Here is a 26,167-nt window from a genome sequence, read left to right on the forward strand (position 1 = left end):
TGAAATGTTGTCATCGCAACGGTGGACGTCGCACGCTTCCTTTGACGTCGCGCGCTTCCTTTGACGTCGCGCCTCTTGGTCCTTACAATGTTTTAAATTGTCCTTATATTTTAACGCTTGCGTTACATTACGATACCACACTATTTAGTTGACAAAATTATGCAAAGTTTGAAGTTATCGTTACATTGAAATTTGAACATCATTTGTTTATTTCTCACGTCAATATCTGGACATTATCTGGATATTAGTGATACATTAAAATGTGAACATTATCTCAGTGTTATTGTTCTATTAACACATATTCATCCCGTAATTTTTTGCACCGCCATTCACGAAACACTATCTGTAGAAATCATATAGTCTATATAAAAACATCATATATTTTTCAGTGATGGTTATAATTATACTTTATTTGGTTAAAATTATCTGTGTAATATACAAATATACAAATGACGAATTTTCGTTACTTGGCTATTGGTAATTGTCAATGTGTTATCCGGGAATCAACTTTTGTTTGGACGATGAGAAGTTAAAGATATTTGACTAATATGTCCCGGTTATTTTAACCCTTGACGTTCGAGTTGCGACTCCATGGCCCCATTAAAATTATGGTAACACGCTCCAAAATTATTTTTATAGATTTCGCTAAAGCTTTAAAAAGTTGTTGAAAGTATAACTGTTATATAAGTCACGAGACTCAGTTTCATATGCGTAGAATGAATTTTGTTATACAAAATGGAAATACTATAAGCAGAAAAATTATTTTAGGTTTGCAATTGAAATGGCTTCGAATGTAAAGGGTTAACACCTATAGATGGAGCAGTTCATGAGTAAATTACATCTATTGATGTGATTAATGATCGTGTCGGACTGTTGAATGGAATTACAGTTCGGTTATCAATGTCGAGAAGACGGAATTGATTTAGGTTTTCAATGTTTTTAATCGTATAAGAATCAAATATAAAGTTATTAAATTCTGGGTATTCGTAACTTCAGTATCATCGATGACCGATAGATTTTAATATATAATAAGTAGGATTCCATAATTCATGAATAAAGTGTTGTAACGAAATTTTCGCAGGAGTGTTTCGGGCTCCACGTTGGGCGCCAATTTGTAACGAATGTTTTAACGAAAACGAAATACTTTATTTACACAAACAAATAATTTACACGATACTCGCTGGTACCTTGAGGGATTGTTACAAAGAACTGGTCTCGCATGGAGGAACTGACGGATCGTCTCGGTTATCACGGGACTGGATGATGACGATGGAAAATAGTCCTCGTACGTAATAAGACTAAGCCAGGGTATAGCATCCGTAGACTAGCTATCCTTGGACAGAGTTTCGTAAGATATTCGTACGAGGTAAGGTGTAGAGTAATGCACGCAGTGAGGTTCGACAGAAGACTGACTTTATTTGGTTTACGGGGTGGTATTTATACTCTCCAGTTTTTGGGTTTTGAGGTGGTTTTCAATGTGGGCCTAAGTTTAAGATTAATTGACTGATTAGGGCCCGAATGCTGAATCTTGTTTGGGCCCGGAAAACGCTGAAGAATTTTCCGTACCGCGACAATGTGGCGTCGTTCGGAATGTCGGCCCGCTGGTGGTCCCAGGAAAATGGGGTTGTGTCGCGCCAGCTCCGCAGGTTCGGACGGCGCGACAATGAGGCGTCAGGGGTGACATTATCCTGACGGTTCGGCAGGTACCAAGAGCGGCGTCGGCAGGGCACGTCACACGGTCACAGCGCGGATCGTCACTTGGGTCAATGCGTAACGCCTATCTACCAAGATCCAGATTTTCTTAAGAAAGGTAGTCAGGGAGGTCAACCTTGTCGGTATCTACTCCCTACTGGTTTCTTAAAAGGGTGGTCAGAGAGGTCAACGTTATCGGTATCTACTCTCTACTCCCTACTGGTCTCTTAGAAGGGTGGACAGAGAGGTCAACGTTATCGGTATCTACTCTCTACTCGTCTCTTACAAAGGTGGGCAGAGAGGTCAACGTTATCTGTATCTACTCTCTACACTGCCTTTTCCAAGATTCTCGCAAGACTGACTTTTTCTGGCTGAGGGTGCCCTTTTTATACCATTTTTGGGTGCTAGCCCTAACCTGCTCCGCCGCGCGTACGGTGACCGAGCGTCGCCGGCGTACCGAACTCGTCACGCATCGAGCTATTCCTATGTACAAAATTCTTAAAAACTAACGTCGCGCTACAGTGTAAAGTTTTAAGGGTAGGAACTGAGTTAATTAATAATATAATTATAGGTATGATTGTTCGTAAAATTTCAATATTGTTATTTCTTAGTAAATTTAAATTTAGAAAATTATTTTTGAAAATAAAACATAAAATATAAAGGGTTAGTAGGTAATTCTTGATAAGGTAATTATAATGAAATTATAAAAATAAACTATACAAATAAAATTACATTGTCACGCTTAAAGTAATAAAACTCATTCATTATTAATTTTCAAAAATATTTTGTGGTAGTATAGAAAAAATATATATGTAAATCAACTATCCCTAGTGACCCTTAAGAAGGTGCAGTCATGTGAAGTATTTAAACGAAAGGTAGTATTTGACATGTTTTTAACGACGTAAGACCTTACTGATATTTATCGCTACATGGCACATACATTTTTTACCATTTGAAAACACGAAATGTTTCGTTCCGTTACATTTTATCGACTTTTAATGAAATAACACATTTTATTTGTTACGCATCTCTCCGTCGATGGCAATTCGTTTTGACACATATTTATACGGTAGCAAAAATGTATATAGCACTCCACTTAAAAAATTAGAAATATTTGAAATCTAGATTAACTTGTTTTCTGAAAAAAATAATACACATAAAAAAAATTGCAGATACCACGGCATTGCTTGCAAAAAACAATATAACTCCCCTCTTTCATTCTTTTTTAATGTTTATTATTTGCAAGAAAAACGCTCGCTGGAATTACATGTAAACATTCTATATATCTCTATTAATCATATATTTTGAGCACCACTAAAAATTATAATATCATGTACCAATGTAATTTGTACATAATCAAATATGCTCATAATTAAAAACACTGTTACAAGTGGATCATAAACGCACATAAAATGCTGTAAATCATATAAAATGGAAATGCTATAGGTAGAAAAGACGATTTTATAATTAGAGTTGGCTTCGAGTGCAAATAGTTAATTGCGTTCGAGACGACAGATATCACGTTTACCGGTTTCGTAGGCCACAGGAAATCCAGGTGAAACTGTGAATTCCGAGGGTGATTTTTCGACGCGAGGTCAGCGGCGCCGAGATGAGGCCATTGTCCAGTTGACGTTGAGCATCCAGCCAAACCGGCGTTACCAAAAATATTTGAATGTGAATATAGCGTGGATGCGTACCGGCGGCTACGAAAATATAATTCAGAAACGGTTTCAACAATGGGAGGAAGGGTGTCGGAGTTCGCGGCCCGTTTTATCCATTATGTAAATCGATGCAAAATAGTGGCGGCGTCGGTGGTGGGCCGGGCAACCGACGCAGATGTGTGCGTGGTCGCACGGCTAGCATACGCCGCCTATGACCGACGTAGAGCAACCGGCCGCGAGGAGTTAAGATACATTTATCACTTTCTGGCCGCGCGGCCCGCATTCGGCGAGCAACGGCAAACAATTTCGAAGAACTTACGACGACCTGGGAAAAATTAAACGCGGTCAACTTGACACAAATGGGGCCCGTACCACGAGGAAATGAATCTCACGCCTCCCTGGAATTCTACCGTAATTCTTCCCACACGGTCGAAATTCGCCGAGCATACCGCGATACATACGAAGCGTTCTACTTCATCCGAATGTGGGCATTAAATTAAACGGTGTGTCATAGGGTAAGATGGAGAAATTTCTGCCTAGGTCAAGCTTTGATTTGCTAAGTATTGAGGTCTGTTAGCAACAACTGATAATAATAAAATTATGGATAACAAATTTGACTGCAAAAACAAGCGAATATGTCACATCAGCAGTCTATTTTCATTGCTTCTTTCTTTATGCAAGTAATTGTATTCGGATATTTTCTGAATATTATTTTGCTAGAGTAGATTAAGCAAGTAGTAAAAGATGATTACCTTTTTATATTTCTTTATAAAAATGTATGGAGAAACTGAAAGTACGTGTATATTGCTTATCACAAGTTTTGGTAACCAAACGTCTCTTGGTCAAGGTTTTGTTGCGCAAAATTGTAAATCGAAAATAAGAAAATTGATTTTAATGAATTGACAGCAGAAACAAGTGAATTTGTCATATTTCCAATATTTTATCACAGTTTGTTTCTTTACATACAAGAAATATATTGGAATGTTGCACGATCATCATTAGACTGCGGTTTTAAGAAATTTCTTAAATTAAGAAATTAAGAAATTTTATTTCGTATAATGTTTATTTAATTATATTTTGAAATGTTATTTTCAATCAATTATATTTACTGAAAAAAGGAATAATTTTGTATTTGGTTTTTACGAAGATGAATCAAATACAAGCTAGGTAAAATATTTTAATACAACCGATCAAGGGATGATTTTACATGCAAAAGACATCAAAAAAGGAATAACATTTTTTTTGTTTAAGACTGTGTGATTTCGGCAACTATTATTCAGCGGTCACCTTCGAAACGGATATTAACACTGCAATTTGTTAATAGATCTAACGCTGGTTCTCGGTTGATATTGGGGCTTTCTTTTTCAAGACTATCTTGTTTTCTGAACATTCTTCGTGTCACGGGTGCAGCTGTATCTTTTTAAGGGTATTATCACTGAACTGTGCCTTGAGTTTTCTAAAAAAATTCGGATGGTTTTGTAGCTTATTTTGCGAGAAATTTAATAATATTTCGTTGCACAACAGATGTTATCATGTTACGGACTTAAGCCTCAGATTAGTTAAGCCTCAGCAGTATTCACCACCTCTACGAAACTTTGTCTCGTACTTCCTGCAATTGATGAAGACAATTTTTACAATTTTTATTTTGTATAAAGATTCGCAATATAATTTTTTGTTAGGTCAGATTAAGAAAATACTGAACAATGACGACGTTTTTACATCTGTAAAACGATGTAAGTACTAAATGTATCGAGAAACTGAAAATAAACAAAAAGACATTGATATAATAAACCGAATAGAATTAATTATTATGACAATGATAATAACTGGAACGAATATTATGAACCTTTTGCTAGTATAGTGAAATGTTACATTTTTTTATCCTTTTTGTGTTTAGATGATATAAAAGACATCGTTATTGTTTTAGAATCCGTTCAGCATTACCCAATGTAGATCAATGACAATATACTGTACACAATTTTATATTGTAACTACGGTTATTTACTACAGCACCATAATTTTTTTTATTATACTGCGGATCCTTAAGCTATCTAATAGCTAACTGCGGTCTTATTCCTCCCTTAAATAATTTTAATTAATTGTAATCAATGTTTCACCATTTTCAGTATCCTCTACTTCTTTCACTATTCTATGTTACGCCTGCACATGTTTCTCATAAATGTATAAAATCTACATACTCGCCATATTAAGCCAAATATGATACAAATATTTATATAATAATCTTAATATCTTTATATAATAATGATAATAGTAGCCACATTTTCTTAAAACATTCTTTTTGGTATCTTTAGAAAGAAATTAAGTAATAAGCCAATTACAATCGACCCAGGTTTCTGCTATAATATGCAATACTACCATGCTGTTGAAATAAATTAATTATTTGCTATTGTTCCTGATCAATATAGATATATATTCAATATACATTTGTTATTTGATTTTGTATATACATGTATATTCAATATAAATATGATACCACAAGCAATGAACAGAAAGTATTTGTTCATAATATTTGCAACGAAACCGTTTTCGATGTATGAATTATAAATGCAACAAATGCACAGAACGTTTAAAGCTTACAAACAATGTACAAGATTAACACTAAAATATACTACAATTCCTTTGGAGGCAACGGCAATCCCATTAAACATTGAATAAATTCATGAGAAAAATTTTCAAAAGTACTTAGAATATTTACTAAATATTACAATTGATTATATTATGTATTAATGGCATTTCTCGCAATGTTATTTTACAAGCTACTTTAAAGTGAACTGTTCTGCAAACGGTTCCGACATTTGATATTAAATACAGTTACACTGTTTACTCGTTTTATAGAAATAATTTCAAGCATCGGTTCACTACGTCAATCAATTACAACAAGTGGTTCAAACGTAAACAAATAATTGTTCAAAGGACATTTCTGATAACGCACGAGTGCCGTTCTGGTACAAAGCTTTCACAATACGCTCGAGATTCTACAATCTGTGAACGATATCGAAAACAGCAAAACAATAACTTAAATATTGTCTACTTTTGCGACCACCGCAACGTATAATATTTCGATTGCATCAAAGCACCGCGCCGTACATCCGATGCAAAAATGATCGATTCTCCGTAGGATGACACTTGAGGATTATTGAGCGATAATGGCTCGCGCGATACACATTACGCGTAGCTGTTTTTATAAGTAAAGCACGGTAACGCAGCGCATTCCAAATATGCATTCAATTTTAATGGAACACTCGCAACAATAAGTGGAATGCGCACACCGAAATAATGCAGTCACGCGAGTTTGCCTTCGCAACTGGCCGCGTGGTAACGCGATAACACCGAACCTGGCAGTATTTATAATTTAATAAAGGTAGCGCAGCCGATTTGGCTTTCCGGTGTTTACCACGCCGAGCTACTTTGGATAAGCAGTGTTTTATAGTCGCGCGCTACCATTGTGCTCCGCCAGTTTAATGCAATGCGTTACGAATGTCTGATTTAGTTCCGATCAGGATCATAGTACACGAGGATTAAATTTTGAACGTAATTCTCTGTTTCATTCACCTTTTACGATACATTGGGGAGTCCTCGTTGTTTCACTACAGGTGTCATCGGCGTCGATAAAACACAGTTTCCGTATATGTTGTTACTAACTATCTATCTTTTATTGTTACTGTTTATCTTCGTGCGCTGCTCTAGTATTTTCTTATCTTCCTTTCCAGAAGCCTTTCTTCACCAGCGTTAAAAAGAAAACGTTTTTTTATCCTTAGAGAAAACACAACACCTGGTCACACGGAAATTGTGGGTATTTAAACAGATAGTCACGTTTTAGCCGCCATATTTGGACGATTTTCAGGGTATAAAAGGGCCACGATTTTCTTCAACATGGGGGTAGTATACTACTAAGAGTAGTAGAGAAAGTTCGTTCGAGTCCTTGTCTATCTCTCTCAGCTACAATAACTCGCCAGTGCGTATTTAAGCTGGCTGGCCTTTGCCGCTCGTGGTGCGCCAACTTAACAATTTATGAGGTTAAGTTACAATCCTTATACCTATCCCTTCCTAGGTCTCGACAGTGAAACAAACGTTGGCTCATCCACAATTAACAAACCTTCTATTACCAATCAATGAAACCAATCCTCGGTCACGCAAGTTATTGCCTCCTTTAGCCCTCGGCTCGTTAACAATGTAAAGCGTCGCGACAAACCATTATTTAAAACGGAATAATTTTTCACAAATTGAATTTAATAACTCTCGGTCAATTTGATTACTTTGGAATGCGCAAAATTCATTTCTGATGAGAAATTTGTAAAAAAAAACTTGCGACGGTATTACGGCGCAGTACAGATATAAGAAATGTTGAGAAATAATATTTTTCAATTTCCTGATCTAGGCTAAGGCTCGGAATTAATCAGCACTCCCCAATGATCGCCACTTTCGACACGGAGCACCTCAGGCGTGTAGGTTTGTTGCTTTATATGCGTGTGTGCAGCATTTAGGCGATCATCGGAGAGCGAGACACGAGATGCGCAACGGGAGTAAGAATTACTAGTGGGATTAATTCCGAACCTCGATCTAGCCCTACGTGGAAGAAAATTTTATCGACCTCTAATTACTGTTTTCAGCGCAGTGGAGCTTTATTAATTCTATTTCTTTTTTAATACTTCTCTTTTCATATATTTCATTGGAGATTATTGGAAGCGAGAATTTGCATAATGATTTCCAATTTAGTTATTATCACGCACTATGCTGGCTTTTCGTGAAAAGCTTTTATTTCCTTCTGAAAGTGTCTAATATGAGAGGTGAAGATGTTTACAGATTCAATTACGCAGGTGTGTAGCTCGTTAAGAATGGACGAAGAAAGGTTTAGGAAGTTCAAAAGAATTTAAATATATCCATATAATGTGTTGAATTTATTAGAATTATTAAAGATAAAATATTTTATATTTATTTAGATATTAATACTTTAAATCAAATGGTTTATTAGCAAATACAGAGTTATTACATATTTATGCATATGTATATTCAACATTACTTACTGTCTATTTATTACTTTACTACATTACTTTTCTATTTTCTTACGAAACATAGTTTAAGAAAATTGTAAATTATTCGTATTCCCTTTATATCAGGATTACATAAGAGGGAACTAGTACAAAGAGGAAAGTACCATCTATCCTGGAAAAGTTTTATTTTTTGTGTAATATGTTCGTTCTCATAATCTGGATGTTGCCCTATAACATGGTTAATGTTTTATATTTCTTGTAATTCATGCGGAAAATGTTTAGTTTGCAGAATGATGCGAGGTATAGATACAGAAGTTCCAATTTATTTGTTAAATGTATATTATTGTAAAATATACGATATTAAGTCTTGGCATTCTAATTTTTCCCCAGAATACCTCGCGCAGTTGCCGTAAAATTATGTCTCCGGGACATCCACGTTCTTGAACGATTCATCAAGGCAGCCTTTTACAGTTTCTTTCCATTTATAACGGTTTCTTCTTTCTTATTCAGATGCTTCTTCAAGCGTATAAAAAGTAATGTATCAAGAAATTGAATAAAAAACTGTGTTGTTTTCATGTTCGCGATGCTGTGTTATGCATACATAATGCGAGTCTTCAACCTGCCATGTGCGAATTTTCGAAAAGAAATCACCGGCAATACTGCCTTACTTATTTCAATATTCTGAAAATTACCACACAAAGTCTAATGTATTTTGTGACCAAGAAAATAGATTATGTATAAAGATATTCATCTATTACAGGCTTCACAGGTTTAGTTAATCCACTCTGCTATTGTTCGTGTCGCTAGTCTGGCCACAAACATTAATGAGATTCTAATTTACCTTGTATGTATCGCTTGATTGACATAGAGCTTCCCTTGATTAATACTTTGTCCGCTCTGAATTTATCATTCATCCCTTAGCGTTATTGACCGGCCTAATTAGTGGAACCTTCAAAGCATTTACGCTTGACTTACGAAACCTTTTGTTATTAACCCTTTGCACTCGAATGGTGACTCTGAGGCACCACTAAAATTGTTCAATCACCTTTTAAAATAATGTTCATACTAACAAAGCGTAAGTTTAAAAAATTGTTAAAAGTGGAACCATTGATATGAGTCGCAAATATCAATTTGATATGCATAAAAGTTTATTTTGTTAAATAGAATAGAAATACTATGAGCCAGGAAAATGATTTCATATTTTCAGTAAAAAAGGCTTCGAGTGCAAAGGGTTAATCCGAGAAAATCACAATAATAATAGTTTAAATGTCAATTATAATATGTTTGATAATTTAAGTTAAATAATTTCTATTACTGTAGTCAATTAAAAAATTGAGTATTTTATTAATTTAATTCATTTCAATAATTTAACAAATATTAACAATTCGAATAATTTTTAAGTAATTTCAGTTATTTGTAGGGATGGGAGAATACCCGACATTTCGAGATCGGATCGGATTGAGAATTTTTCTCGAGTTTCGTCGGCTCCTGAAAATTTGTGATATTCGGGTACTCGAAAATTTCAGGTGTTCGCCCACCACTGGATTTAAAGGGTTTTCTTGCAAGAGTACTGTGTGCAAGTAAAATAAAATTTTAGCTTTTTTTGACAAAATTTTATATTTTTTTCTGTAATTTCAAATTCCATTTTTAGGTCTGTTTTAGGACAGATTTTGGGCAAATCTAACAGTTTTAGGATCACTTGTTCTAAATCTGATCCAAAACTGTCCTGAATCTGCCAAAGATGTGTGCCAAAACTGTCTTAAATCGGCGCTAAATCAGCCTTAAATCTGCCCTAAATGATGATTAAAATTGTCTTCAATCTGCCGCAAATATACCCTAAAAGTGGCCTAAATGTGTTTTAAAAGTGGAATTCGAATTTGGAAGAAGTAAACGAAAGTAGGAAACCAGTAGCCACAAGAGGAAGAAGAAGTAACAGCAGGAGGGAAGATGCAGCAACAGAAAGTTACCATAACATTTGAAATTACAAAAAAAATATTAATATCCATTTCAAAAAAGAAAATTCATGATGAATGAGACATAATATTTCATTAAATGAGGAAAAACTTGATGAGGGAAGAAAGAATGATACTGGTATACTAGAGTAAGTGCGTAGGCTTAACAAGCGGTTTTCCCAGGTACTAAAAGGTCCAAACGGGGGCGTAACATGGGGACTGCCGTCAATCCGAAAAAGTCAGCTAGCTTGAGCACATCGTTATACTATTCTTTTCACATATACATATACATTGTACATGAAACACTACCTTTTGAAGACATATCCAACACACCCTGTATAACCTACTTGGATGCATCAGGAACACGAAAATAATACGCAAACTATAACATGGATCAATAAAACGATGTTGCAAATAACCACAGTAGTTGATGCAGCTTACAACAAGCAGGAAAAAATCCATTGTTTGGAACAAATTTCTAAAAACTCTTTAATTTTCTGCAGTTTAGATCAGGATGTCGCCTTAACACACTTGTACATGCGAAAGCGAGTTTACGAAGAGAGCTCGGGGGACAGGTAAAACGTTGTTCGAAGGATAAAGGATCCCACGTGTTTCACATACAAAATAAACGTTAATGGCGAAGTAGGCGCCCAGTGGTAGGCGTTTCACAGACGACGCCTACCGCCTCCTTTTTCCATGAACATCCATACTTTTTCCCGGATAGTTCTTCCTCTCGAAAATCGTGCCGAACAAACGAGAGAAGCCGGAGGGCCGCGGCAATCAGGAAGGTTTTTCCACGATCTCGTTGATTCTCCTTTTCTTCTCGCTGCTCTTCCCCTATTTCTTCTTGCATTGCCCATTTCCCCTTCTTTCTTCCGCTTTCTGCGATACTGCAGGTTCGGAATCGCAGAAACCCCACACCTCCTTGTCCCACCCCTATCTGATGGTTCGTGTTAAATCGCCCATTACCCAATTGCCGTGGTGTACATACGTATGTATTCGCGTCTATACAGTGTGTGCACGTATGATCGTACAGTCTGTCGCAAAACTTTCTACACGCGTGCGTTAGATATCAAATATTCGATAAAATCGAATAATTTGCACGTTTCACGAATGGTCATTTTTACGAGGCGACCCTGGGCGTATTTTGATACAGTGATGATATTATGCAGGGTGTCCTAAAATTTTGTTACTTTCGGGAAATGGGTTCCTGAGGTTATTTGTGCTATCTTTTTCCTTAGCGCAAATATAATCCGCGACTTTGTTTATGAGTTTTTAACAAGAAACGCTGACCAATAAAAGACTATCGCAAAGAGGTCAAGCCAATGAGCGGAACTGGGTTTCGACTACTCGTTAACGTCATTACTTTGAACAATAAACGAATATGGCAAATGTAAGAAATTTCGTTTCCTTTGCTTTAAACGTACAGAATCAGACGGGCGCGCGTAAACTTTTGGGACCGGCTGTACCGTACACGTGGACGTCTATGTGCATACAGTTCTTATGCCACATAAACGTACAGGTACGTAAAGTCGCTTCGAATCTGAACTCCATCGTAGCTCGATCGTCCCTGCACTTCTGCCCTTCCGTTCTTAATGGCGACTTTACTAAGGACAATCCCGTGTCTACGAACCGAACGTGCCCCATATTATGCTACAATGCGCGCACGAATCTGCAATAGAATGACTTTAATTTCTAAATGAAATCGGTTTAAGACGTACGAATGGCGCTGAACGAATTAAAGATAAAACACGTAGCAGAGGAAGGTAATGTGTCAAGGATTTACGTTTTAATCTTGAATGGTTGGTTAAAGACAATTTATGACTTTGAATCACACATAACTTTCCGCAGAAATTTACTAAATGGTCAGTTGATCGCCATTATTGGGGAAAATGGTTCTGAGCTTCCTTAAGACGTAAAGTAAGACGTAAGTTCGAACAATCTATTTTGATAAGTGCGTCAGCGTTTGAATAATTACATTTTTATATTTTACAATTTATTCGAGCTCCTGTCGCAGTTCTTACATACAAAAGATAAAATATCTTCCATCAACTGTGTGTAACAATGTATGTTAAATCGTATCCCCAGCAGATTTCTCATCTTACTTTATTTCAAGCATTATCGTATTTCATTTTTTACTGTTTCAATACGTTACAATTCTGTTCTGGAACGTCTCTCGAATACGAGGCAACTCTTATTAATCAATACACCGACTCCTACTGTATTTTATCAGTCAAACGATCTGAACAATAATTATTTCAAGCGTGGTATCGTATTCGCTGCACATAAACGTGCTGTCAGAATCACACAAAGCGTATCATTTCGAGGCTTCGAATATTTTTCTCGCAAGGGATTAATTCATTCCGTAATTCCGCTTTTAAAATTCCGCTAAAATTTTATGAAACGCGTCTCGATTTCCACTTTTTTCCACGTTATCTTCCACCTATGCTCCCTTCTTCCTTCCTGTTTTTTGTTGCTCGTGTTTTGCACGCTTGCACGTCGCGCAGATTCCACCGATTCGACCGTATCGCTCGGCCCGCACATCACCGTCGTAAATTGAACTCTCTCCCTCTTTTTTCCCGTTCCTCTGTCGTTTCCCTCTTTCCTCGTTTCCTCTACCCTCGCGTTAAAGTCGTTCGATTTGTTCTCTGCGCGCTCTTCAAATTACACGCGCGGAGTAGCGTCGCGTCGAGCGCATTTCAACGCGATCACGAATCACGCCGTCACCTACGCCTCTAATTAACTCTTAATCCTTTTGCTCCTATCGGTGCTTTTAGATGCTTAGGAATCGCGCTCACAACTTCCAGTTCGCACCTTTCGACGGATCAGGAAACTTTTCTTATGAAACGTAATACGAGCTTCATCGATATCAACTTCGTGGCTACAATTAACACCTACGCTCTTCGAGAAGGAGATGATAGTGTGCGCGAACTGTCATTAGATCTCCAGCAATTTTTCAATTGCGACGTGTCGTGCACGATAAATCAGAGAGAGAGAGAGGGAGAGAGAGAGAGAGAGCGAGAGAGAGAGAGAGAGAGAGAGGATTCTGCGGTGATAGAACTCACTTTCCTATTTCACGGATGTATGTATTTGAATTTTACGGCATCGTGTGTTTAGTCAATGTCGATTAAAAGACAAGAAGATCATTGCATTTGTTTAAGTAAAATTGTAGTAATTATTATTATATTCAATTACTATTAAATTACTAATACTCTCAACAATTTTTACTTTTTTCTATGAATTATAATTCAGTAGCATCTTATTAAAAAATAATGGTTTCTCTCGATTGTAGTGAGTGAATGTTATATTTGGAGATTATACTTTTATTGATACGATGTGATATTTTTATTCTAGTTATGCAATTAAGAGCGAGTCATCAGTACTACTGAGATCGCCATTTCGATTGGTTTGGTAATTCTGCTATTAATATCGTATAATTAAGTTGAAGTAGTACCTACGTATGCATTTCTAGGAGTTTATTATATCTACTTCGAAGTAAATTTCTTTTTGTACCGAAAAATAATCATTTGTGCTGGTCACAGATCGAACTTTGAGCTCACAGGCTCAACTGAAGAAAATTCATTTATTATAAAATATTTACTATTTTCAGAATTCGGAATAAGATTTTGATAACAAGTATATAACGAGAATATTTATTATTTCAAAGGAATCTCTTTTAAATATATAAAAGTAAATTTTTAGAATGGTATTAATACCTGTCCCGTATATAATGTATTAAGGAAATCTCAAAAGCATTCTCATTATTGATCCCATATTTTATATTTAATTATTGTTTAAATATTGTGTTTATTCAAATACTAAAAGTTTTGTTGGAATACTTATTAATACGCGACAAATATTTTTTTTACGATTTGTTTTATCGACACAGAGTATTTACGCTAGTGAATTTCGTTAATGTCGTTAGAACAACAACTCATAAATAATGTGAACCAATGAAACTCAGTTTTGTTACACTGTTGGACAGTAGTTTGAATTTCTTGCAGGTAATCCATTATTTTCCTTGCGATATAATCTTGGTGACCGTTTCACTTTGTTTGCATTGAAGCAAATAATGTGACCTTTATAACATCATTGCGTAAATCAAGCATGACCATAAATAATATTTCGAAAATAATTTAACATAATGTCTTCGTACAAACTGACTAACTCAAATAAAACAGTAAATAAAAATTGTTATTCCACAGACTCGGTTTGCAATTAAATTCTAAAAAACGATCATATCAAGATCAATGTTATGTCGAAATTAAATTTTTAGTCTTGCTATGAACAAACGCGACGTGATTTGAAGTAGCGATGCTTCCCGGTGGGGTCGTTTACTTCACGCGCTGCGTGCCTCGGGGCAAGAGTTTTTTATATGTCGTTCTGATGTGATATTAAAAAATTGTTCACATATCAGTGCCGTAGGGTACGCTATTACAGCTGCGAGGTAAATCAAACGCAACAAGATGTCGACGCTCTTGAAATTTATTTTTAGTCATGCCCGACGATAGATCGCCGCGTTTAACGAGCAGTTAGCGTAGTATTCGTTAAACTGTAGCTTGTTAAATTTATATTTTCGCGTATGCTAGGACCGGCTCCATGGAGAAGGTATACGCGTCGCATCAACGTTTCCTTTGAAACATCTCGCGCGAGTTTCGAGCATTACCGTCGACCTGGGAGGACATCAATCTGTGCCGTGCCTTTGTACCGTGGCTGCTTTTGCCGTGGAAATTTTTATCGGACCGAAATCGAGACAAATAAAGCGACGGAAGTGAGTTCGATGTATGATATTGCTGCGGGCGGTCTGCCGTTATTAGCCTCCGTGACAAATCGCTGTTTACTGGCTGCTTCTACATCAAGGAAATCCTCCTTTTTCTCTACCTTCTCCTCTCTTACTCCTCCTTCTCTCTCCTCTGCAACTTTCAAAATGGTGCAGTCTCATCGCTTATCATTTTTCGCGACAACTCGCGCACAACTTCAACTTCACGGCGCAAGATAACGCTTCTTAAATGTGATATCAAATTGTTCCAGACATTTTTTCTAGATCTTTGTTCTATCGAAAAATGGATGCTCGTTGTCTGTTATCGCGTGATTCAACAAACTTTGTGACGCTCGAGCTTTCCTCAAAAACTTGTTCCACCAATGGACGTTTTTAGCGAAGTCTTGTACTCCGAGAAATGTAGAAAGTGATTTTTGCAATTTCGCATACTTTCTATTTCGTCATTGAGAATGAAATGCATAGATTTCATAGTAAAATTATAGAGTAATGTATGCATTTCATAATTAATAACCCAATAGGGAATTCGGAATTTACCGGTACGTAACATTGGGATTGCAAAGGCTACGCCTCTTGATTCCCGTTGCGCGTCTCGCTTTTTGTGGTTGCCTCTTTCAATTCGGAGCACTTCAGGTGCGTGCGCGTGTTGCTTTATACGTGCGCATGCAGCATTTAGACGATTTTGACCAGGGAACAAGACGTGCGATGGTCATCAAGAAGCGTAGCTCTTGCGACCGCCATGTCGCGTGCTGGTCATTTTCGAGCCTTGACCTGATATATTGATACGTACAGAATTCGGCATACATCAGACCCTTAACTTCAAATTAAAGCTCTCACAATAAAAAAAAAGACCGATTGTTTTAAATTACAGTAGCGGCAGTGATTCTAAATAAGACATACCTTTGTTTTAAAATGTTCTAATATTTCATCAAAGCTATAATATTTTTTCAAAGCTGTGTGAATATATTAATTACACGTGTACCTGTCTATTTCGAAACCGGTGCGTTTGTGTAGTAGATGGGTTAATACACGGATATGTTCACTATGCGTGTGGCACACGTGTATGCAATACACGTTCAAAGCCGCATGCTTACGTGAAACGATTTAGCGCACGGTTCGGGAATCATCGGTTGGAGTCGAACCGTGAGCTCAGCAACGCGAGCGGAAGGATATTACATGCAGTACTAGAAATATTAGGGAGTAGAGAAAGGTGGTAAGGTCGATCCAGCCTACCTGAATAATAGCACAATAATTCTGCGCATTTGTCTATCCTTTCATTAACAACTTCAACATTGAATATCTCAAAAACTATAAGCCTCAAAACTGGGTATCATTGGATTCAGCTTTACAAGCTCTATCACTGTACCAAAACCCATCTCTATGTAAATCAAAAAGAATACCGTGAAGACGTTAGATGAATTTGAAAATATTTTTGTGTTGCGTATTGTGTACAACTTATTAAAATTATTAAAAGAGGAAAGACACTTTCATCTGATTTAAGTTTCTTATAATTATCTTAAGGAATTTTTTATTTGGCATCCAAGCCCGCGGTCTAATTGCAACTTACTAAAATAATTGTTCTTCTAACATTATTCCGAGAACTCTTACGTTTTTAAACTTTTAGTTTTTCTAAGACAATCTATAATAAACATGACAACTTCTCATTGAACTTTTATCCTTCACCTTATACGATTTTGTAGATATAATGTTTGATAAATATTTATTTTAGTAATAAATACGTTGTCAAATACAGCACATTGAACAACTTCTCTCTATAAATATTACTGTAAAAAAACATTCACAAAAAGGTATCGTTACTGTATTGTACTAACCCTGATTTAACTCTTTGCACTCGAGCGGCGACTCTTCAAAATAACTTTAACATTATAATAACACTATATAACATTATTTAACATTATAATATTATAATAAATGGAGTAAATACATAATATAAAATACGGTAATTTACTTCAAATGGTAATACTATGGGTCAGACAGACTATTTTAAATTTAGAATGAAAATAGCTTCGAGGGCAAAGGGTTAACCTATATTGATCCTACAATTATAACTAGACCGCGTATGCGATGCATTTATAATAAAGATGACTAAGTCAGATGCAAAATATTCAAAATATTTAAAAAAATTTGATAATATTATTCCATTACTGTTAACTAATTAAAGTGATTAATAAAAGAAGTATCTATTACTGCATTTTATAACTATTGATGACAACGTTTATTTGCGTAGAAATCCGCTACCTACTTCTAACATTCTCATATTTATCATTTTTCGAACACGATATCTAAAACATCTTGGATGTTATAATTATAGGTTCGATTTAAGTTAGATCTGGATTAGTGCAGCAAGGATACTTGCTTCGTGAATATTTCTTTTCGTGAAGAATTGTTCAATAATAATCTTAACACATATTCGTTAGATAATTTTTTGCGTCACCATTTACAAAATGGTTTTAAATAACTTGTTATAATTTTTGTATAACTTGTAAAAAATCATGTGTTTTTCAGTGAAATTTTCAGTGAATTATCTGTGTTTGGTAAAAATTGGAATTTAACTTATTTAGAACTAAAAGAACAAGAATCAATTATTTTGTGCAATGTACAAATGACGTATTTTCGTTATTTGGCTATTGGTGATTATTTGCGAATTGATTATTTGCGTCATACGGATGAATATGTGTTAAAATTCATACTTACCAAGCATTTACCCGATATTATGTGAAGTCAAAAACTTCTTTCAGCAAAAGAAAGGAAATCTAAACATTTTTCAACTGCTACACTTCTCCTGTAAATAAAAAGAAACAGACCTTAACACTTTGACGCAGGCGTCGATATTCACGGTTTTCTCTGTGAGGCGACGCCTAATATTAGGATGAAATTAAATAATTATGTTAAGTTTATAATATTGAATTGTTATGTTTTTACAATTGAATGTCTGTTTATAGTGTTGAGATAAAATAACATAAACCTATTTTGTAATACCAATTTTGTGAAATACAAGCAAAATAAGCAAATGCATGCCGGTGATACACGCGGGCGTCAACGTGTTAATGAGAAATCCTGAAAAAAGTACTGCTTCATGTACAGCAAACGGTAAGAAGTAGAAGAAGCCTGATATGGCACGAAATATACATATATTTGAAGTGGCAGTAATCGAAACTGAGCAATATCGTGAACGAGTTTTAATCCGAGCAAAAATGTGGAGGGAGATAGTAATTTCAGACAAGCACTCTTCGATCGACTTTGCGTTACCGTATGACACTGTTAAAAAGACCACAAAATTACCGGCAGTGACAGCGTAATGAAGCGGCCCGACGAAAAACATTTCTCGTGTTCGTTCGTTCCACTCTGGATTTTATCTTTGATGGAAGACGAAGATATTCGGGCTCAAAGAGCTGCAAGGTGCAAAACGTAATATTCAGCATTCCGAAAAGTTTTCAGTTGATTAAAGCCAGTTAAGGTCCCGGCCTGGTGTAAAGGCCGTTAGAAGTTGCTACGGCCCCGGCCATATCTCGGCAAAGAGTGGTTTGCAACTCTTCGCAAACAGCGTTGCGCGCTTCCGGCATTATTCAGGTCGAATTTAATATTCGCTCATTATTCAAAATTAGCTTGACTTCCCTGGAGTCACGATGCCGTTTCACTAGGTAGCCGGTAGGTAGTAGAAATCGTGATTATTGCAAACCCGCGGAGATAGATTACAACGAGAAAGAAGAAGTGAGAATAAGGACGCGGCAGAGACTCGCAAAACAGTCGTATTAATGCAGCGTTCCACGATTTATCGATCCAATTCGCCGCTTACAAGCTGCTTTTCTTCAATGCATTACATAATGTTCATGTTTTGCATCGCTATATACTGCCGGCAGCTGAATTCTCCTCGGAATTGGAATTTTCTCGTCGAATTTTTCAACGAAACAGATTTTCCAATACGAATTTAATTATTAACACTCGAATGGCTGACCTTTTCGACAGAAATATAATAAATATAACTAAGCATGCCGTTACTAATTGATTATTTATACAATTTTATTTCTTCAACATACTTTTTCCTATCCCTTCTAGACAAGTTAATTTTTCTATGGATTCGAATGAAACAAAAGTAGACTCCGGATTTTTTGTATTTATGATCCAAAATGAATTGTTATAATTTTAAACAGCATGATGGTTAAAATAATTAAAAATTATTAATACAGTAACTTCCGAAAATTAATATGCTATTCTTTTCTGTTGCAGGTGAGTTTGAGGTGTTTTAAAGATGCAGGTGCCGAGTTATTAAACTAAGAGTCACATATCATTTATTTTCGCACGTTGAAACCAGGTGAGTTGTAGTTGCTCAAGAAAGATTTATTCACCAGAAGGACATTTCTACAAAATTGTTTTTGCACCTACAGTATAGAAAACTAGAAAACCATTTTCACACTAAATAAAATGGTTATAAATTATGTTTGGCAATTCGGAATAACTTGTTATAACATATATGTTGAAAACGATTGGCGCAACCCTTTAATTTTAGATATGCACATTTTCCGCTGATGAGTGTTCTCAAGCTCTCCCAAACAAATACTCTCGTTTAACTCAAACACTCGTACACATGTACACAGGGCTTCTCATAAAGCTAAGTAGATCCTCTAATGTAGTTTAAAATTAAGGCTGTGAGCTCTAGATTAAAGGACGTTTTAAGCTAAACTGGTTTCTATAGAATAGAGTTTAACCGTCAACACGAAAGCGCGACGCACAGTGGACATTTTGAAACTTTGTGTATACATATTAATGAGACGAGGTTCATAATTCGAGCAGATAGAGTCTAATAATTAACAGAATAGTAACGAAGATTTGATGTTAACTATTTTAAATAAACTCTCCATATCTACCTAATTTACGTGACCATTCGATACAATTGTTGAGTATTTTATCATCTAGGCACAATTTGAAAACATTTGTCACGTGAAAACACGTACAGTGTTTTAAGAGGAATAAAATATTTCATCTCCTAAAAATGAAAAGCCCTTTTAATTTCGTAGAAACGCGCGTACTGATATTTTTATTAAAGTTAGATGTTTCATTTGACACACGTAAATGAAATTCAAGTAAATTACAGTTTTCGGGCATATATAAACATAAATAAAAGTAGACTAAATTTTGAGAGCATTATTTTCCCGAGTTGTATAAGCAGCCATATTAAAATTTAAATTATTTGAGATAAACTATGACTCGTAGAGACCGAATTTCTCTGTATTCACGAAGCAAAGGTAAAATCACGTATTTAGCTACGTGGTAAATAATTCAAGATAAAGTAAATTTATATATTGGTTTGCGCAGTATTATACTTCTTGCGAAGTATAAATATACATTTCCATAAATACTTTGAATTACACTTTTAACAAGAATTTGTAATCTCCTATATCCCGTGTGTACCATTTCTAAAACAGCCTATATGTTTATATTTGTAAGTGTATCGCGGTCCGAATAATACTTATGCGATTTATTAAATATCTGCGAGTTCTGATGAAACAAGCGTATGCAGTTTTTCTAAGAAAGTTCTGTTTTTCTAGAACTTCATTTTTCGTCAAGAAACAAAGGATCCGTAATAGTAGTCTTAGAATAAAACCGCAGTGGGAATATGTATTCGCGTGAATCCGAAACCAGCGAAATAGTCTTGCAAATATCAAATTTCAGCTCAAAAGTTGCCATTTTGAAACTGAGAACAACGTCAAAACCGCTGCGACGGCCTCGCTGAAAGCAGTTCCAACTTAATAGTCTCAGGACTGTCACAATGTGGCTTTACAACGAAGTTACTTTGAAGGAGATAATGTTATTTTATAGTTTAACACTACACTTACCTTACTGACCGAATTACCGGCTTTACAGTTTTATTTTAAAGTTCTTCAAATTCTATAGTATCTTTTATAAAACAACAATGGCATACTCTGCTTAATTCAAGCATGTGTTATAATAAAAACGGCAGAGGTTAAATAAATGTAACCTTGTCATTTTTATAAATCATGATATGTTAATTATATAGCGATTTGCAAGTTCAGTATTAATTATTATGTTGTTCGGACAGTAATTTCAAGAGAAAATGAAAAACGATTTTCTAATATTTTAGCCAATAATGTATTAAAAGCTTTTGCAATCTTTTGTTGTTGTTTGTTTGAAAAAATTCTGTTCTTTACTAAAAAGCGATTGAATAAATTCTACCCAAAAGACGAAACTACTTTCTGAATAGTCTAATACACCGGGTGTTCATGCTAACAATAAACGGTACAGTAAATATTACAAAAAAAAATAAAATAGTAAATGATTATACTGTTTTTCGCAAGCTATGTAATGGCCATAATTAAAAATTACTCCGTAATTTTGTCACCTTCATCTCTAAAAAGATAATACATATGAGAAAATAATACGGACACCGTTACATTGTTTGCAAAAAACGATGCAACTATCTTCTCTTTCATTTCTATCTAATGTTTCCTACTTGCAAGGTGGCTAGTGTTAGGTATAAAATAGTCGAATATCGGAAGCTCACGGAGGAAAGTGTATGTAACATGTGAAAGTATTAGCGACCACACGTACGGGTAGGTGTATGGGGCTGGTTCTGATCGGGACATTAGCATGCGCGGCGGTCGTTTTAGCCCATGGCACGGGGTATAACCGGCGTATCGTCCGATTATTTGCCAGAGGGTGCACACCCCACCGCATTGAGTGCGGTTGATATTGGCTATGCGGAAAACGTGCCCCGTGGGGAAGGGATACATCCGAGTTAATGCGATCACCGTACGAACTACTATCCTAGAGAATGACGGACCTACTTGGAGAGATCTGCGCCACGGTGCTCATCGCGTTAAACCAAACGACATCGACGAGACGCGAGACTGAAGTTAAACGTCTGACATCGGCATGCTCGAAAAATTATGAATTGCGGACATTCGGAGCCGTTTCACATGAGGATACGTGCGTCGCAATACGCGTGTGCGATACAGCGTTCATCACTAGAAAAAATATCGCGGTACTGTATCATCATATGAGCGCTTCCATTGCGTTACATATATTTCGATTGAGTAACGTAAATGTTCAGATAATCGAACAGTTATTTGGTTACAGTGCCAGATTTGGGGTGCTTAGAGTTAACTGTGTATGGACCAATAGAGGATTCTGATACTGGGGAACCAGATAATCGAGGTTCTAATGTGCTATATTCTATCTATGACTACAAACGTCGCGTGTTGTAGGTGCAGCGTTTTCATTAAAATATACAGTTATCTTTTATTACCCCTGTAAATCAGCTTACTTATTCCTTTTTGTTTTCTGATTTCTCTTACATGGCCTAGCTCTTCAGATGATTATTTGAAGTAGCTTCTTACTTTCTATAATGGCTCGGAGTAGCTATTTGTAACAGATTTGATTCCTGAATATGGAATGGTTTAAATTACGTGCAACGTAAGATTTGCTAATATTTCATTCCTTTTTGAAACAAAAACACAAGCAATACTCTCCCATCTTTATTAAACATAGTAAATTACACACCAATTCATACCTATCATCGAATTATTCTCCCTATGAAATATAATCCAATAATGTAGCCATGTCGCTTTCTAAAAATTCAGACTGACAATATAGTACGTGTCAAACTCGAAATTCGATAGATCTGATTATCACCTATCTACAGAATTCGGTCATTTGAGTATTTAGTTATTACAGGTACCCGTCACAGTGGAATTACGGTCACGAGCACTTCCAAGATGCATCTCCACCTAGAACACGAAAAACGGAATGACAAAGAATATCGTTCGGCGCACCAACCTTTAATTCAATCTCTCCGCACAAGAGTCATCCTCCTGCCGATTCCACCTCGACGTCATCAGACACCGAGCGCATTTCCGCGCAAGAAACAATTATATTTCGCTACCGCCGTGTTCCGGCTAAAAGTATCGGTCTCGCAGAAGGAGGGAAGTGCAATATCCCATTATATTCCATATTGACGGTGCGGGCAGGGGATAGAGAAAATTGCGAGAAGAGCAGACTGAAATCGCGTTTCGCTGTAACCGTATCGCCGTCGAATCGTGGCTCGCGGGGGCATGAAGTGCGGGAAAGACTTGGCAGGTGGTGGAAGAAGACTTCTCAGCTTCGTACGTCGCGGCTACTTAGAGATTAATCCGGTATCGCTGATATCTCGTTCGGGCGTGACGAGAACGAGATGGAGTAGCGCGGCAAAGAGAAAGACAGGGCGGTTGACTGGGTGGGAGAGAAAAGTAGAGCGGATGAGAGAGATAAAAATGGAGAAGGATACGGATAAAAAGTATGAGATAAAAGAAGGGGGTGTGGGAAAGCGAGTGAGAGAAAGAAAGAGAGAGAGAGAGAGAGAAGAAAAAGATAGTGGAAGAGAGAAGTAAAGAGAGTGATAGAGCAAAAAGAATGTGGATGAGAAAGAGATAGAATAGGAGAAAGAGAGAAAGAAGAGAGAGGGAGTAAGGATTTAGGTGGGAGAAAAAGAGGTAAGAGAAAAAAGAAAGAACGGAATGATGAAATTACTTGGCGGTCCGCGGCTGAGAGGTTATGACGTAGACCGATGGACGGACGAGGGAGAGAATTTTATCGGCGGTCAATCGGCTATATGGGATTATCCCATGCGGTGATGTGTGGGAGTGTGTGGACACACCGAGCCCTAATCCAGTTGGGGTTGGCAGGATAGTTTGCCGATACAAGCGTTCGACGTGCATGTGTACGCGTATACAGCCACGTGCACGCGTCTATCTCACCTACGTAGACTGCGTCTCCGAGTTTGACCGCGTATAGTTGACAGGGCCAATAATGCGGAGCGCAACCCGACCGCAGCGTAAATCGCGTAAAATCCTCTCGGTCACTCTTCCTACTGTGATTCCGGTGATAGACTCATTGAAATGCGCCTGTTAATGCTCGACGATCACGAAAGCTTGAGGAATTGTTTGTTGTGTCACTAATTACGTCGACTGTCGTGCTCGGTCGGTCACAGAAATGTTTTGACGGCAGTGTATAGTGGAGTCGGTTACTACATGGGGTGACCAATTGCTATGCCTCTGGTTTGTTTCCAGGCATAATTAATTTTATATCCATGGAATAAGACAAATTTTTACTAAAAAAATGAACGAAATAAAAAGATACAAAAATTTTATAATATCCGATAAATGGAAAAGAAACCAAAAGTAAGGTCACCTCACAGTAATCGGCACCACTACCCTATAGAATAGAACCTCGATTATCCGCAGTAGAGGTGATTTACCTACATTCTGATGTAAAAATTGCAAGTGCATAGGATATATTTTTCAGCATTTTGCAATTCTAATTCACAATGTTGACAAATTTTTGACATTTTTCTTACAACGTTCCCTACAGATATTTAACCCTTCCAGTACTTCGGATATATCCAGCATCCATATGATGTCCGGTATAATTATTAGAATGTTGTATAAATGTTCTTTAATATTATTGTAACGCTTAGGAAAATCTTCATACGAAAGAGGACTAACCATGTGCTAAGTGCGCATTTTCGGCGCGGCATCTCGTACGGCGAGAGTGTTACGGGGGACATAGCGCTCCTACCATAGAAATTCTATTTTATGCTATAAAAGTAAATATTTAACTTGCGAATTTGAGATCGTTGCGTAGACTAAAAGTGCAAATCTTGTGCGATCTTTATTCAGGAGTACATCGGATTCTTCTAATAGCAACTAACAAAGTAAAGCAGTATACATATGAGGATGGGAAATATACGACTTACATGCTTGCATGTTTATACTGCGAATAATTGTACTGCCATGCAGCTTTGATTAAAATGAACTTTTAAAAGAAGTAAACAACCAAGATGTAGAAATTCCTTTAGTCAAATGAGGAAGGTGTGTTTATTAACTATCGACCGACTTGTATAGTACGGCATGTGCAATTATGAGTATGCATAATTTGTTCAACTAGCATTTTGGAAGTGAACCTTCTTGTTCGAATAGAAAGTTGTAAAACAGAAAATCATCAGCATGTTATCAGTTTTTAACGCTCCAACGACGAACGTTTTTGACGAAGACGTAACTGAGTATGCTTAGAATTATTTAAAATTTCATTTATCAATATTTTTCATGAAATTTTTGAGGTATTCATAGACACGTTAACTTTTCTATAGAAAACGAAAAATGTGAAAATTTAATTTAATTGTCAAAATGTAGATAATCCCTATTATTCGAGTGTAAAAGAAAGCACAATATTATTAAGAATAAGTTTTAAAACACATGTATCAATGAGCTTTACCAAATTAATTCACAGCTGCTTTTTAAGTTACGGATGTAATTTGTAATTGAAATTAGAAAATGTTGTTATCGTTGGCAAAATGACTTTTGGACAGCTAAATTGGCAATTCGCAACATTGTGTGTTACGACGGCAAACATATTCGAGCGTACCGCAATTCATAATGCAATAATCGATGCTTTATGTATCACTTTGTTTCGAAAACATCCGATTAATTTATACGCACTCTGTTCGAATAGAATTCGCGTTCGCCAATAATCGTTTCCCCGTACATAATTGGTTCGTTACACAATATCAAATACATTTGGTGAACGGTGGTTTCAGTGGCATTCTTCGTTTCCGGTGTTGATCAAAGCACTGCCAAACTGGATTCCAACAACGGTTCACGCGATACCTTTGTCTCCAAATTTATCGCGCTTTGATGCTCGAGCAGCTCACGGGAACTATCACCACCTGGATGTAATCGCGACGAAACCGATAAGACCTTTCTATGTACGTATATGTATATAGGTCGGAAAAAAGAAGAAGGAGAGAATGGGTCCGACTTTAGTTTCGAGGAGAATAAAACCAGGTCGAAAGTAGTCAGATGTGCGTCAAATCTTTAATTCTCTGTCTGAACGATCCACGGCATCTGCTCGCGAGAAAAATCGTCGAGTTTAATGAATGAAACGCATTCCTCTTTGTGGACTCGCCCGCGGCAGGTGACAGTAATGACGTCCCTGAGGATGGAATCGACTTTGTAAACCATGGCTCTTCATTGCACATAACGCTTTGAATTCCGAGAAAAC

Source organism: Augochlora pura, chromosome 3 (assembly GCF_028453695.1).
Source record: "Augochlora pura isolate Apur16 chromosome 3, APUR_v2.2.1, whole genome shotgun sequence".
Classification (NCBI taxonomy): Eukaryota; Metazoa; Arthropoda; class Insecta; order Hymenoptera; family Halictidae; genus Augochlora; species Augochlora pura.